Genomic DNA, 15,827 nt, shown 5'->3' on the forward strand with positions numbered 1-15,827 from the left:
GGAACATGCACACACACACACACACACACACACACACACACACACACACACACACACACACACACACACACACACACACACACACACACACACACACACACACACACACACACACACACACACACGCACACGCACAGTGCACACACGCACACGCTTCAAGTTTGATGTGTTTTAATCAGATTCAAAGGCACGCTGAAAAAGAAATATATAAAAATCACGAACTATTTCAAACAAGTGTTTTCTAGACACCAATGTGAGTCGGTGGTTGATTCCGTTCATGTGAAGTCTCCTGTGATTTACGGTACTGTGGGTGTGGCGTGTGCGTAATCTGGCCATTTGGCTGTGGAACACAGGTCGTGGCTGTGTGTCTGTAATATTTTGTAGTGGACTCTAAACCCCCTGTATGATGAATAGTATGGCAGATCATCTATGCAGGGCCAGCCCTAGCCTTTCGGGGGCCCTAGGCGAGAAAAGTTTTAAGTTTTTAAGCAAGTTGTTTGCAATTCTATAACTTTAGCCATAAATGATGCCATGTTGATATGCTATGAGTGAGAGTGAATTTACAGAATCAGTAGGGGCCCCCTGGAGGTCAGGACCCCTGGGCAGGACCCCCCCATCGTGCCCGGTCGGTAAATTGGCCATGATTACTACAAGTTTAGATAGCTGGGTAGACTAATTTTCCAATCTAGCTGACTGCCAATGAGCTTATGCCCAGGGCCGGCCCTGAAACTATGCACACAGTATGTCATGGCATGTATGGTTATTGCATCATAAGTGTAAATTGTTCCCAATTATTTTTTGTATTAGATGAGGCAGGGCCTTGATTTGTCTAGGTGGAGTACTATTGATTGTAATAGAAGATTAGATTGAACACCATATAGCTGTAATATAGATAACCGATCAGTGTTCATTAGCAGTTGTGTGTTTGGTTGTACTATGGTTGTATATATGGCACATCCACTGGCTGGAACAGTCTGTTAGAAGTTAAGGGGTCAGGGGTGCCTATGGGTGTTGGACCCTGAGACAGCAGGCCCCCTAAGGCAGCTGCCTTGTGGGCATCATCAGGCTGCCTGGTAAGCATCCTAATGGCCTGCCCGGTGGGCATCCTAATGGCCTGCCTGGTGGGCATCCTAATGGCCTGCCTGGTAAGCATCCTAATGGCCTGCCTGGTGGGCATCCTAATGGCCTGCCTGGTAAGCATCCTAATGGCCTGCCTGGTGGGCATCCTAATGGCCTGCCTGGTAAGCATCCTAATGGCCTGCCTGGTGGGCATCCTAATGGCCTGCCTGGTGGGCATCCTAATGGCCTGCCTGGTAAGCATCCTAACGGCCTGCCTGGTGGGCATCCTAACGGCCTGCCTGGTGGGCATCCTAATGGCCTGCCTGGTGGGCATCCTAATGGCCTGCCTGGTGGGCATCCTAATGGCCTGCCTGGTGGGCATCCTAACGGCCTGCCTGGTAAGCATCCTAACGGCCTGCCTGGTGGGCATCCTAATGGCCTGCCTGGTGGGCATCCTAACGGCCTGCGGCCTGCCTGGTGGGCATCCTTACGGCCTGCCTGGTGGGCATCCTAATGGCCTGCCTGGTGGGCATCCTAATGGCCTGCCTGGTGGGCATCCTAATGGCCTGCCTGGTAAGCATCCTAATGGCCTCCCTGGTAAGCATCCTAATGGCCTGCCTGGTGGGCATCCTAACGGCCTGCCTGGTGGGCATCCTAATGGCCTGCCTGGTGGGCATCCTAACGGCCTGCCTGGTGGGCATCCTAATGGCCTGCCTGGTGGGCATCCTAATGGCCTGCCTGGTAAGCATCCTAATGGCCTGCCTGGTGGGCATCCTAATGGCCTGCCTGGTAAGCATCCTAATGGCCTGCCTGGTGGGCATCCTAATGGCCTGCCTGGTGGTCATCCTAACGGCCTGCCTGATGGGCATCCTAATGGCCTGCCTGGTGGGCATCCTAATGGCCTGCCTGGTGGGCATCCTAATGGCCTGCCTGGTAAGCATCCTAATGGCCTGCCTGGTGGGCATCCTAATGGCCTGCCTGGTGGGCATCCTAATGGCCTGCCTGATAAGCATCCTAATGGCCTGCCTGGTGGGCATCCTAATGGCCTGCCTGGTGGGCATCCTAACGGCCTGCCTGGTGGGCATCCTAATGGCCTGCCTGGTGGGCATCCTAATGGCCTGCCTGGTGGGCATCCTAATGGCCTGCCTGGTGGGCATCCTAATGGCCTGCCTGGTGGGCATCCTAACGACCTGCCTGGTGGGCATCCTAATGGCCTGCCTGGTGGGCATCCTAATGGCCTGCCTGGTGGGCATCCTAATGGCCTGCCTGGTAAGCATCCTAATGGCCTCCCTGGTAAGCATCCTAATGGCCTGCCTGGTGGGCATCCTAACGGCCTGCCTGGTGGGCATCCTAACGGCCTGCCTGGTGGGCATCCTAACAGCCTGCCTGGTGGGCATCCTAATGGCCTGCCTGGTGGGCATCCTAATGGCCTGCTTGGTAAGCATCCTAATGGCCTGCCTGGTGGCATCCTAATGGCCTGCCTGGTAAGCATCCTAACGGCCTGCCTGGTGGGCATCATAATGGCCTGCCTGGTGGGCATCCTAATGGCCTGCCTGGTAAGCATCCTAATGGCCTGCCTGGTAAGCATCCTAACGGCCTGCCTGGTGGGCATCCTAATGGCCTGCCTGGTAAGCATCCTAACGGCCTGCCTGGTGGGCATCCTAATGGCCTGCCTGGTGGGCATCCTAATGGCCTGCCTGGTAAGCATCCTAATGGCCTGCCTGGTGGGCATCCTAATGGCCTGCCTGGTGGGCATCCTAATGGCCTGCCTGGTAAGCATCCTAACGGCCTGCCTGGTGGGCATCCTAACGGCCTGCCTGGTGGGCATCCTAATGGCCTGCCTGGTGGGCATCCTAATGGCCTGCCTGGTGGGCATCCTAACGGCCTGCCTGGTAAGCATCCTAACGGCCTGCCTGGTGGGCATCCTAATGGCCTGCCTGGTGGGCATCCTAACGGCCTGCCTGGTGGGCATCCTAACGGCCTGCCTGGTGGGCATCCTAACGGCCTGCCTGGTAAGCATCCTAACGGCCTGCCTGGTGGGCATCCCAATGGCCTGCCTGGTGGGCATCCTAACGGCCTGCCTGTGGGCATCCTAATGGCCTGCCTGGTGGGCATCCTAATGGCCTGCCTGGTGGGCATCCTAACGGCCTGCCTGGTGGGCATCCTAACGGCCTGCCTGGTGGGCATCCTAACGGCCTGCCTGGTGGGCATCCTAATGGCCTGCCTGGTGGGCATCCTAATGGCCTGCCTGGTGGGCATCCTAACGGCCTGCCTGGTGGGCATCCTAATGGCCTGCCTGGTGGGCATCCTAACGGCCTGCCTGGTGGGCATCCTAACGGCCTGCCTGGTAAGCATCCTAATGGCCTGCCTGGTGGGCATCCTAACAGCCTGCCTGGTAAGCATCCTAATGGCCTGCCTGGTGGGCATCCTAACGGCCTGCCTGGTAAGCATCCTAATGGCCTGCCTGGTGGGCATCCTAATGGCCTGCCTGGTAAGCATCCTAATGGCCTGCCTGGTGGGCATCCTAATGGCCTGCCTGGTGGTCATCCTAACGGCCTGCCTGATGGGCATCCTAATGGCCTGCCTGGTGGGCATCCTAATGGCCTGCCTGGTGGGCATCCTAATGGCCTGCCTGGTAAGCATCCTAATGGCCTGCCTGGTGGGCATCCTAATGGCCTGCCTGGTGGGCATCCTAATGGCCTGCCTGATAAGCATCCTAATGGCCTGCCTGGTGGGCATCCTAATGGCCTGCCTGGTGGGCATCCTAACGGCCTGCCTGGTGGGCATCCTAATGGCCTGCCTGGTGGGCATCCTAATGGCCTGCCTGGTGGGCATCCTAATGGCCTGCCTGGTGGGCATCCTAATGGCCTGCCTGGTGGGCATCCTAACGACCTGCCTGGTGGGCATCCTAATGGCCTGCCTGGTGGGCATCCTAATGGCCTGCCTGGTGGGCATCCTAATGGCCTGCCTGGTAAGCATCCTAATGGCCTCCTGGTAAGCATCCTAATGGCCTGCCTGGTGGGCATCCTAACGGCCTGCCTGGTGGGCATCCTAACGGCCTGCCTGGTGGGCATCCTAACAGCCTGCCTGGTAAGCATCCTAATGGCCTGCCTGGTGGGCATCCTAATGGCCTGCCTGGTAAGCATCCTAATGGCCTGCCTGGTGGGCATCCTAATGGCCTGCCTGGTAAGCATCCTAATGGCCTGCCTGGTGGGCATCCTAATGGCCTGCCTGGTGGGCATCCTAACGGCCTGCCTGGTGGGCATCCTAATGGCCTGCCTGGTAAGCATCCTAACGGCCTGCCTGGTGGGCATCCTAATGGCCTGCCTGGTAAGCATCCTAACGGCCTGCCTGGTGGGCATTCTAATGGCCTGCCTGGTGGGCATCCTAATGGCCTGCCTGGTAAGCATCCTAATGGCCTGCCTGGTAAGCATCCTAACGGCCTGCCTGGTGGGCATCCTAATGGCCTGCCTGGTAAGCATCCTAACGGCCTGCCTGGTGGGCATTCTAATGGCCTGCCTGGTGGGCATCCTAATGGCCTGCCTGGTAAGCATCCTAATGGCCTGCCTGGTAAGCATCCTAATGGCCTGCCTAGTGGGCATCCTAATGGCCTGCCTGGTAAGCATCCTAACGGCCTGCCTGGTGGGCATCCTAATGGCCTGCCTGGTAAGCATCCTAACGGCCTGCCTGGTGGGCATTCTAATGGCCTGCCTGGTGGGCATCCTAATGGCCTGCCTGGTAAGCATCCTAATGGCCTGCCTGGTAAGCATCCTAATGGCCTGCCTAGTGGGCATACTAATGGCCTGCCTGGTAAGCATCCTAATGGCCTGCCTGGTGGGCATCCTAATGGCCTGCCTGGTGGGCATCCTAATGGCCTGCCTGGTGGGCATCCTAACGGCCTGCCTGGTGGGCATCCTAATGGCCTGCCTGGTAAGCATCCTAACGGCCTGCCTGGTGGGCATCCTAATGGCCTGCCTGGTAAGCATCCTAACGGCCTGCCTGGTGGGCATCATAATGGCCTGCCTGGTGGGCATCCTAATGGCCTGCCTGGTAAGCATCCTAATGGCCTGCCTGGTGGCATCCTAATGGCCTGCCTGGTAAGCATCCTAACGGCCTGCCTGGTGGGCATCATAATGGCCTGCCTGGTGGGCATCCTAATGGCCTGCCTGGTAAGCATCCTAATGGCCTGCCTGGTAAGCATCCTAACGGCCTGCCTGGTGGGCATCCTAATGGCCTGCCTGGTAAGCATCCTAATGGCCTGCCTGGTGGGCATCCTAATGGCCTGCCTGGTAAGCATCCTAACGGCCTGCCTGTGGGCATCCTAACGGCCTGCCTGTGGGCATCCTAACGGCCTGCCTGGTGGGCATCCTAATGGCCTGCCTGGTGGGCATCCTAATGGCCTGCCTGGTGGGCATCCTAATGGCCTGCCTGGTGGGCTTCATCAGACAGGCTGGTGGGCTTCATCAGATAGGCTGGTGGGCTTCATCAGATAGGCTGGTGGGCTTCATCAGACAGGCTGGTGGGCTTCATCAGACAGGTTGGTGGGCATCATCAGATAGGCTGGTGGGCTTCATCAGGCAGGCTGGTGGGCTTCATCAGATAGGCTGGTGGGCTTCATCAGGCAGACTGGTGGGAACCTTAAGGCAGGTTGGTGGGCTTCATCAGGCAGACTGGTGGGCACCTTAAGGCAGGTTGGTGGGCTTCATCAGATAGGCTGGCGGGCTTCATCAGGCAGACTGGTGGGAACCTTAAGGCAGGTTGGTGGGCTTCATCAGATAGGCTGGTGGGCTTCATCAGATAGGCTGGTGGGCTTCATCAGGCAGACTGGTGGGAACCTTAAGGCAGGTTGGTGGGCTTCATCAGATAGGTTGGTGGGCTTCATCAGATAGGCTGGTGGGCTTCATCAGGCAGACTGGTGGGCACCTTAAGGCAGGTTGGTGGGCTTCATCAGGCAGACTGGTGGGCACCTTAAGGCAGATTGGTGGGCTTCATCAGATAGGCTGGTGGGCTTCATCAGGCAGACTGGTGGGAACCTTAAGGCAGGTTGGTGGGCTTCATCAGGCAGACTGGTGGGCACCTTAAGGCAGGTTGGTGGGCTTCATCAGATAGGCTGGTGGGCTTCATCAGGCAGACTGGTGGGAAGCTTAAGGCAGGTTGGTGGGCTTCATCAGATAGGCTGGTGGGCTTCATCAGATAGGCTGGTGGGCTTCATCAGGCAGACTGGTGGGAACCTTAAGGCAGGTTGGTGGGCTTAATCAGATAGGTTGGTGGGCTTCATCAGATAGGCTGGTGTGCTTCACCAGGCAGACTGGTGGGCACCTTAAGGCAGGTTGGTGGGCTTCATCAGGCAGACTGGTGGGCACCTTAAGGCAGGTTGGTGCGCTTCATCAGATAGGCTGGTGGGCTTCATCAGGCAGACTGGTGGGAAACTTAAGGCAGTTTGGTGGGCTTCATCAGATAGGCTGGTGGGCTTCATCAGGCAGACTGGTGGGCACCTTAAGGCAGGTTGGTGGGCTTCATCAGGCAGACTGGTGGGCACCTCAAGGCAGGTTGGTGGGCTTCATCAGATAGGTTGGTGGGCTTCATCAGGCAGACTGGTGGGCACCTTAAGGCAGGTTGGTGGGCTTCATCAGATAGGCTGGTGGGCTTCATCAGGCAGACTGGTGGGCACCTTAAGGCAGGTTGGTGGGCTTCATCAGCCAGACTGGTGGGCACCTTAAGGCAGGTTGGTGGGCTTCTTCAGATAGGCTGGTGTGCTTCACCAGGCAGACTGGTGGGCACCTTAAGGCAGGTTGATGGGCTTCATCAGGCAGACTGGTGGGCACCTTAAGGCAGGTTGGTGGGCTTCATCAGATAGGCTGGTGGGCTTCATCAGGCAGACTGGTGGGAAACTTAAGGCAGTTTGGTGGGCTTCATCAGATAGGCTGGTGGGCTTCATCAGGCAGACTGGTGGGCACCTTAAGGCAGGTTGGTGGGCTTCATCAGCCAGACTGGTGGGCACCTTAAGGCAGGTTGGTGGTCTTCATCAGATAGGTTGGTGGGCTTCATCGGATAGGCTGGTGGGCACCTTAAGGCAGGTTGGTGGGCTTCATCAGATAGGTTGGTGGGCTTCATCAGATAGGTTGGTGGGCTTCTCCTCGTCACCAGTTCTTATTTAACCATCCAGATACGTATTGATACACCAGCAGCATCACAGCTCCACCTACATAGGAGGAGATGAGGTATGGAGATGAATACAATACTACACCAACAGCATCACAGCTCCACCTAGGAGGAGGAGGAGGAGATGGGGCATGGAGATGAATACAATACTACACCAACAGCATCACAGCTCCACCTAGGAGGAGGAGATGAGGTATGGAGATGAATACAATACTACACCAACAGCATCACAGCTCCACCTAGGAGGAGGAGGAGGAGATGGGGCATGGAGATGAATACAATACTACACCAACAGCATCACAGCTCCACCTAGGAGGAGGAGATGGGGCATGGAGATGAATACAATACTACACCAACAGCATCACAGCTCCACCTAGGAGGAGGAGGAGGAGATGGGGCATGGAGATGAATACAATACTACACCAACAGCATCACAGCTCCACCTAGGAGGAGGAGGAGGAGATGAGGCATGGAGATGAATACAATACTACACCAACAGCATCACAGCTCCACCTAGGAGGAGGAGATGAGGTATGGAGATGAATACAATACTACACCAACAGCATCACAGCTCCACCTAGGAGGAGGAGGAGGAGATGAGGCATGGAGATGAATACAATACTACACCAACAGCATCACAGCTCCACCTAGGAGGAGGAGATGAGGTATGGAGAAGAATACAATACTACACCAACAGCATCACAGCTCCACCTAGGAGGAGGAGGAGGAGATGGGGCATGGAGATGAATACAATACTACACCAACAGCATCACAGCTCCACCTAGGAGGAGGAGGAGGAGATGAGGTATGGAGAAGAATACAATACTACACCAACAGCATCACAGCTCCACCTAGGAGGAGGAGGAGGAGGAGATGAGGCATGGAGATGAATACAATACTACACCAACAGCATCACAGCTCCACCTAGGAGGAGGAGGAGGAGATGAGGTATGGAGATGAATACAATACTACACCAACAGCATCACAGCTCCACCTAGGAGGAGGAGGAGGAGATGAGGCATGGAGATGAATACAATACTACACCAACAGCATCACAGCTCCACCTAGGAGGAGGAGGAGGAGATGGGGCATGGAGATGAATACAATACTACACCAACAGCATCACAGCTCCACCTAGGAGGAGGAGGAGGAGATGAGGTATGGAGATGAATACAATACTACACCAACAGCATCACAGCTCCACCTAGGAGGAGGAGGAGGAGATGAGGCATGGAGATGAATACAATACTACACCAACAGCATCACAGCTCCACCTAGGAGGAGGAGATGAGGTATGGAGAAGAATACAATACTACACCAACAGCATCACAGCTCCACCTAGGAGGAGGAGGAGGAGATGAGGCATGGAGATGAATACAATACTACACCAACAGCATCACAGCTCCACCTAGGAGGAGGAGATGAGGTATGGAGATGAATACAATACTACACCAACAGCATCACAGCTCCACCTAGGAGGAGGAGATGGGGCATGGAGATGAATACAATACTACACCAACAGCATCACAGCTCCACCTAGGAGGAGGAGGAGGAGATGGGGCATGGAGATGAATACAATACTACACCAACAGCATCACAGCTCCACCTAGGAGGAGGAGGAGGAGATGAGGCATGGAGATGAATACAATACTACACCAACAGCATCACAGCTCCACCTAGGAGGAGGAGATGAGGTATGGAGAAGAATACAATACTATGATACTCATGTACTCTATCCAATTCAGTTTATGGAATCGTCAGACTGATTTTCAGAGGGACATGCTGTGTAATAGCTATTATATCAAGATAATAGAGAGACTATCAATTGCAATGACCACATGTAGATTTGTTATTTAGCATTTTATTAGGATCCCCATTAGCTGTTTCAAAAGCAGCAGCTACTCTTCCTGGGGTCCAACACAAAACATGAAACATGACATAATACAGAACGTTAATAGACAAGAACAGCTCAAGGACAGAACTACATACATAAAAAAGGCATAGATAGACTACATATCAATGCATACACACAAACGATCTAGGTCAGATGAAAATATCTATAATACAGCATATAATACATTTGTCATGTGACTGAAAACATGATTTTATAATGTATAAATACCATCTACAGTGCCTTGCAAAAGTATTCTCCCCCCTTTGCATTTTTCCTATTATGTTGCATTACAACCTGTAATTTAAATAGATTTTTAATTGGATTTCATGCAATGGACATAAAAAATCGTCCAAATTGGTGTGTGCATATGTTTGCTATGAAGCCCCTAAATAAGATCTGGTGTAACCAGTTATCTTCAGAAGTCACATAATTAGTTAAATAAAGTCCACCTGTGGGCAACCTAAGTGTCACATGATCTCAGTTGATATACACCTGTTCTGAAAGGCCCCAGAGTCTGCAACACCACTAAACAAGGGGCACCACCAAGCAAGTGGCACCATGAAGACCAAGGAGCTCTCCAAACAGGTTAGGGACAAAGTTGTGGAGAAGTACAGATCAGGGTTTGGTTATAAAATAATATCTGAAACTTTGAACATCCCATGGAGCACCATTAAATCCATTATTAAAAAATTGAAAGAATATGGCACCACAACAAACCTGCCAAGAGAGGGCTGCCCACCAAAACTCATGAACCAATCAAGGTGGGCATTAATCAGAGAGGCAACCAAGAGACCAAAGATAAGGAGCTGCACAGCGAAGATTTGAGTATCTGTCCATAAGACCACTTTGAGCCATAAACACCATAGAGTTGGGCTTTTTTTGGAATACTGTTCAGAAAAAAAGCCATTGCAGAAAAAACAAGAAATAAACACATTTGATGTTCGCCAAAAGACATGTGGGAGACTCCCCAAATATATGGAAAAAGGTACTCTGGTTAGATGAGACTAAAATTGAGCTTTTTGGCCATCAAGGAAAACGCAATGTCTGGCGCAATCCCAACACCTCTCATCACCTCGAGAACACCATCCCCACATTGAAACATGGTGGTGGCAGCATCATGCTGTGGGAATGTTTTTCATCAGCAAGGACTTGGAAACTGGTCAGAATTGAAGGAATGATGGATGGCGCTTAATACAGGGAAATTCTTGAGGGAAACCTGTTTCATTCTTCCAGAGATTTGAGACTGGGACGGAGGTTCACCTTCCAGCAGGACAATGACTCCAAGCACACTGCTAAAACAACACTCAAGCGGTTTCAAGGGGAAACATTTAAATGTCTTGGAATGGCCTAGTCAAAGCCCAGACCTCAATCCAATTGAGAATCTGTGGTATGACTTAAAGACTGCTGTACACCAGCGGACCCCATCAAGCTTGAAGGAACTGGAGCAGTTTTGCCTTGAAGAATGGGCAAAAATACCAGTGGCTAGATGTGCCAAGCTTATAGAGACATACCCCAAGAGACCAAAAACATTGCTCCTCTGATGAAAATGTGATATTATTATTTCTCAGTCAGTAATGACCAAACATTTGGGAATAAAGTGAAGTGAATAGTTGTAGGAACGTCACCTGGTCCGAGCCTCATGATCTTGAGGATCAGTCGTTTGTACAGCGCCAAGTATCTGAAGAAATAAAATAATCATTATATAATGATGTGCAGGCTGAAATGTGTGTTTGTAATTAGAAGAGCTTATCGGAGACTGCTTGTCTTGTTTATGTGTCCTTCGCAGGTTAGTGACAGAGAGAGGGTGCACTAATAGCCATTGGTGTTTAGTATAGTGTGAGTTAAGGGTGTAGCTACTACCTGTCCTAACCCTAATGAATTCAAGGTGATCCGTGGCCCTGGCTGGTGCTGGCCGCCTCGTGCTCCCCTACCCGTCATCCCCTACCCATTAGCCCCCACCCTCCCACCCCCGCTACCCCCGCCATTGATGGCCCCGTCCCACCCTCCCACCTCCACTACCCCCACCATCGATGGCCCCGTCCCACCCTCCCGTCTCCACTACCCCCGCCATTGATGGCATTAATAAGGCTCGACCCACTTCCTCCCTGGCCCTCTGTCTGATTAGATTGACCCGTGGAGAGCCGTGCAGCTCGTTAGGACAGCCTTAACGACGTCTCCCATAGGGACCACTAATTAGCTGCAACTGTGTTGTGTTAAGGTTAGAGCATGGGGACTGGACGGGGCGGAGGGGGCAGAGGGGGTAGAGGGGCTGAGGGGGTAAAGTGGGAAGAGAGGTAGAGGAGTGGAGGGGAAGAGGTGGTAGAGGGGTAGGGGTTAGAGTGGTGGAGGGTGTAGAGGGGTGGAGTGGGTAGAGGAAGTAGAGGGGTGGAGGGGCAGAGGGGTCGGAGGGGGTAGAGGGGTGGAAGGGTGGAAGGGGTAGAGGGGCAGAGGGGTCGGAGGGGCTAGAGGGGTGGAGGGGCAGAGTGGTAAAGGGTTGGAGGGGGGTAGAGGGGTGGAAGGGATAGAGGGGCGGATGAGACATAGGAGGTAGAGGGGCGGAGGGGGTTCAATCTTGGTTTCATCAGTCCAGAGAATCTTGTTTCCCATGGTCTGAGTCCTTTAGGTTCCTTTTGGCAAACTCCAATTGGGCTGGCATGTCGGGCCACCCTACCATAAAGGCCTGATTGGTGGAGAGCCGCAGAGCGGGTTGTCCTTCTGGAAAGTGCTCCCATCTCCACAGAGGAACTCTGGAGCTCTGTCAGAGTGACCATCGGGTTCTTGGTCACCTGTCTGACGAAGGCCCTTCTTGGTCAGGGGAGAGATTGTAATGAGACAGGGGAGAGATGGAAGGGGAGAGATGGAAGGGAGACAGGGGAGAGATGGAAGGGAGACAGGGGAGAGATGGAAGGGAGACAGGGGAGAGATGGAAGGGGAGAGATGGAAGGGAGACAGGGGAGAGATGGAAGGGGAGAGATGGAGGGGAGACAGGGGAGAGATGGAATGGAGACAGGGGAGAGATGGAAGGGGAGAGATGGAAGGGAGACAGGGGAGAGATGGAAGGGGAGAGATGGAAGGGAGACAGGGGAGAGATGGAAGGGAGACTAGGGAGAGATGGAAGGGAGACAGGGGAGAGATGGTAGGGAGACAGGGGAGAGATGGAAGGGAGACAGGGGAGAGATGGAAGGGAGACAGGGGAGAGATGGAAGGGAGACAGGGGAGAGATGGAAGGGAGACAGGGGAGAGATGGAAGGGAGACAGGGGAGAGATGGTAGGGAGACAGGGGAGAGATGGAAGGGAGACAGGTGAGAGATGGAAGGGAGACAGGGGAGAGATGGAAGGGAGACAGGGGAGAGATGGAAGGGAGACAGGGGAGAGATGGAAGGGAGACAGGGGAGAGATGGAAGGGAGACAGGGGAGAGATGGAAGGGAGACAGGGGAGAGATGGTAGGGAGACAGGGGAGAGATGGTAGGGAGACAGGGGAGAGATGGAAGGGAGACAGGGGAGAGATGGAAGGGAGACAGGGGAGAGATGGAAGGGAGACAGGGGAGAGATGGAAGGGAGACAGGGGAGAGATGGAAGGGAGACAGGGGAGAGATGGAAGGGAGACAGGGGAGAGATGGAAGGGAGACAGGGGAGAGATGGTAGGGAGACAGGGGAGAGATGGAAGGGAGACAGGTGAGAGATGGAAGGGAGACAGGGGAGAGATGGAAGGGAGACAGGGGAGAGATGGAAGGGAGACAGGGGAGAGATGGAAGGGAGACAGGGGAGAGATGGAAGGGAGACAGGGGAGAGATGGAAGGGAGACAGGGGAGAGATGGAAGGGAGACAGGGGAGAGATGGAAGGGAGACAGGGGAGAGATGGAAGGGAGACAGGGGAGAGATGGAAGGGAGACAGGGGAGAGATGGAAGGGAGACAGGGGAGAGATGGTAGGGAGACCGGGGAGAGATGGAAGGGAGACAGGGGAGAGATGGAAGGGGAGAGATGGAAGGGAGACAGGGGAGAGATGGAAGGGGAGAGATGGAAGGGAGACAAGGGAGAGATGGTAATGAGACAGGGGGGAGATGGAAGGGAGACAGGAGAGAGATGGAAGGGAGACAGGGGAGAGATGGAAGGGAGACAGGGGAAAGATGGTGAGGGAGACAGGGGAGAGATGGAAGGGGAGAGATGGAAGGGAGACAGGTGAGAGATGGAAGGGGAGAGATGGAAGGGAGACAGGGGAGAGATGGAAGGGAGACAGGGGAGAGATGGAAGGGGAGAGATGGAAGGGAGACAGGGGAGAGATGGAAGGGAAACAGGGGAGAGATGGAAGGGGAGAGATGGAAGGGAGACAGGGGAGAGATGGAAGGGAGACAGGGGAGAGATGGAAGGGAGACAGGGGAGAGATGGAAGGGAGACAGGGGAGAGATGGAAGGGGAGAGATGGTAAGGAGACAGGGGAGAGATGGAAGGGAGACAGGGGAGAGATGGAAGGGAGACAGGGGAGAGATGGAAGGGAGACAGGGGAGAGATGGAAGGGACACAGGGGAGAGATGGAAGGGAGACAGGGGAGAGATGGAAGGGAAACAGGTGAGAGATGGAAGGGGAGAGATGGAAGGGAGACAGGGGAGAGATGGAAGGGAGACAGGGGAGAGATGGAAGGGAGACAGGGGAGAGATGGAAGGGAGACAGGGGAGAGATGGAAGGGAGACAGGGGAGAGATGGAAGGGAGACAGGTGAGAGATGGAAGGGAGACAGGGGAGAGATGGAAGGGAGACAGGGGAGAGATGGAAGGGAGACAGGGGAGAGATGGAAGGGAGACAGGGGAGAGATGGAAGGGAGACAGGGGAGAGATGGAAGGGAGAGATGGTGAGGGATGGGAGAGAGTTAAGGTGAGGGATGGGAGAGAGATGGGGAGGGATGTGGAGGAATAGGGGGAGGGACAGGAGAGAGACAGAGGGAGGGATAGGAGAGAGAGGGGGACGGATGGGAGAAAGAGGGGGGAGGGATGGGAGAGAGATAGGGTAAGGGCTGCAAATATTTTGCTGTGTATGATATTAAAGCCAAATTAAATGCAACAGAGGTAGATAGTGATATCAATATATTTATATATCTCTGTATCTCTACATCTCTCTCTATATATATATATATTATTCTCTATATTTGTATATCTCTATATCTCTCTCTATATATATTATTCTCTATATCTCTATATATCCATATATCTCTACTTCTATATATATATATCTCTCTATATTTCTATATCTCTCTATATATACAGTATATTATTCTCTATATCTCTATATATCCATATATATATATATATCTATATCTATATCTCTATATCTATATATATACAGTGGGGCAAAAAAGTATTTAGTCAGCCACCAATTGTGCAAGTTCTCCCACTTAAAAAGATGAGAGAGGCATGTAATTTTCAAAATCAGAAGAGAAAATCCAGAAAATCACATTGTAGAATTTTTAATGAATTTATTTGCAAATTATGGTGGAAAATAAGTATTTGGTCAATAACAAAATCTCAATACTTTGTTACATACCCTTTGTTGGCAATGACAGAGGTCAAACATTTTCTGTAAGTCTTCACAAGGTTTTCACACACTGTTGCTGGTATTTTGGCCCATTCCTCCATGCAGATCCCCTCTAGAGCAGTGATGTTTTGGGGCTGTTGCTGGGCAACACGGACATTCAACTCCCTCCAAAGATTTTCCATGGGGTTGAGATCTGGAGACTCGCTAGGTCACTCCAGGACCTCGAAAAGCTTCTTACGAAGCCACTCCTTCATTGCCCGGGCGGTGTGTTTGGGATCATTGTCATGCTGAAAGACCCAGCCACGTTTCATCTTCAATGCCCTTGCTGATGGAAGGAGGTTTTCACTCACAATCTCACGATACATGGCCCCATTCATTCTTTCCGGATCAGTAGTCCTGGTCCCTTTGCAGAAAAACAGCCCCAAAGCATGATGTTTCCACCCCCATGCTTCACAGTAGGTATGGTGTTCTTTGGATGCAACTCAGCATTCTTTGTCCTCCAAACACGACGAGTTGAGTTTTTACCAAAAAGTTATATTTTGGTTTCATCTGACCATATGACATTCTCCCAATCTTCTTCTGGATCATCCAAATGCTCTCTAGCAAACTTCAGACGGGCCTGGACATGTACTGGCTTAAGCAGGGGGACACGTCTGGCACGGCAGGATTTGAGTCCCTGGCAGCGTAGTGTGTTACTGATGGTAGGCTTTGTTACTTTGGTCCCAGCTCTCTGCAGGTCATTCACTAGGTCCCCCCGTGTGGTTCTGGGATTTTTGCTCACCGTTCTTGTGATTATTTTGACCCCACGGGGTGAGATCTTGCGTGGAGCCCCAGATCGAGGGAGATTATCAGTGGTCTTGTATGTCTTCCATTTCCTAATAATTGCTCCCACAGTTGATTTCTTCAAACCAAGCTGCTTAACTATTGCAGATTCAGTCTTCCCAGCCTGGTGCAGGTCTACAATTTTGTTTCTGGTGTCCTTTGACAGCTCTTTGGTCTTGGCCATCGTGGAGTTTGGAGTGTGACTGTTTGAGGTTGTGGACAAGTGTCTTTTATACTGATAACAAGTTCCATTAATACAGGTAACGAGTGGAGGACAGAGGAGCCTCTTAAAGAATAAGTTACAGGTCTGTGAGAGCCAGAAATCTTGCTTGTTTGTAGGTGACCAAATACTTATTTTCCATCT

At 52.7% G+C, this 15,827-nt stretch overlaps 1 long non-coding RNA gene across 1 annotated transcript; it reads right to left on the bottom strand.

Annotated features, from left to right (window-relative positions):
* Positions 1-7,295: 7,295 nt before the first annotated feature.
* LOC127915577 (uncharacterized) lies at positions 7,296-10,775 on the bottom strand. Its single transcript, XR_008091373.1, has 3 exons — positions 8,426-10,775; positions 8,216-8,285; positions 7,296-7,868 (listed from the first exon to the last, which is right to left on the bottom strand). It is a non-coding gene; the product is annotated as an uncharacterized LOC127915577 (long non-coding RNA).
* Positions 10,776-15,827: the final 5,052 nt, after the last annotated feature.

Source organism: Oncorhynchus keta, chromosome 35 (genome assembly GCF_023373465.1).
Source record: "Oncorhynchus keta strain PuntledgeMale-10-30-2019 chromosome 35, Oket_V2, whole genome shotgun sequence".
NCBI lineage: Eukaryota > Metazoa > Chordata > Actinopteri > Salmoniformes > Salmonidae > Oncorhynchus > Oncorhynchus keta.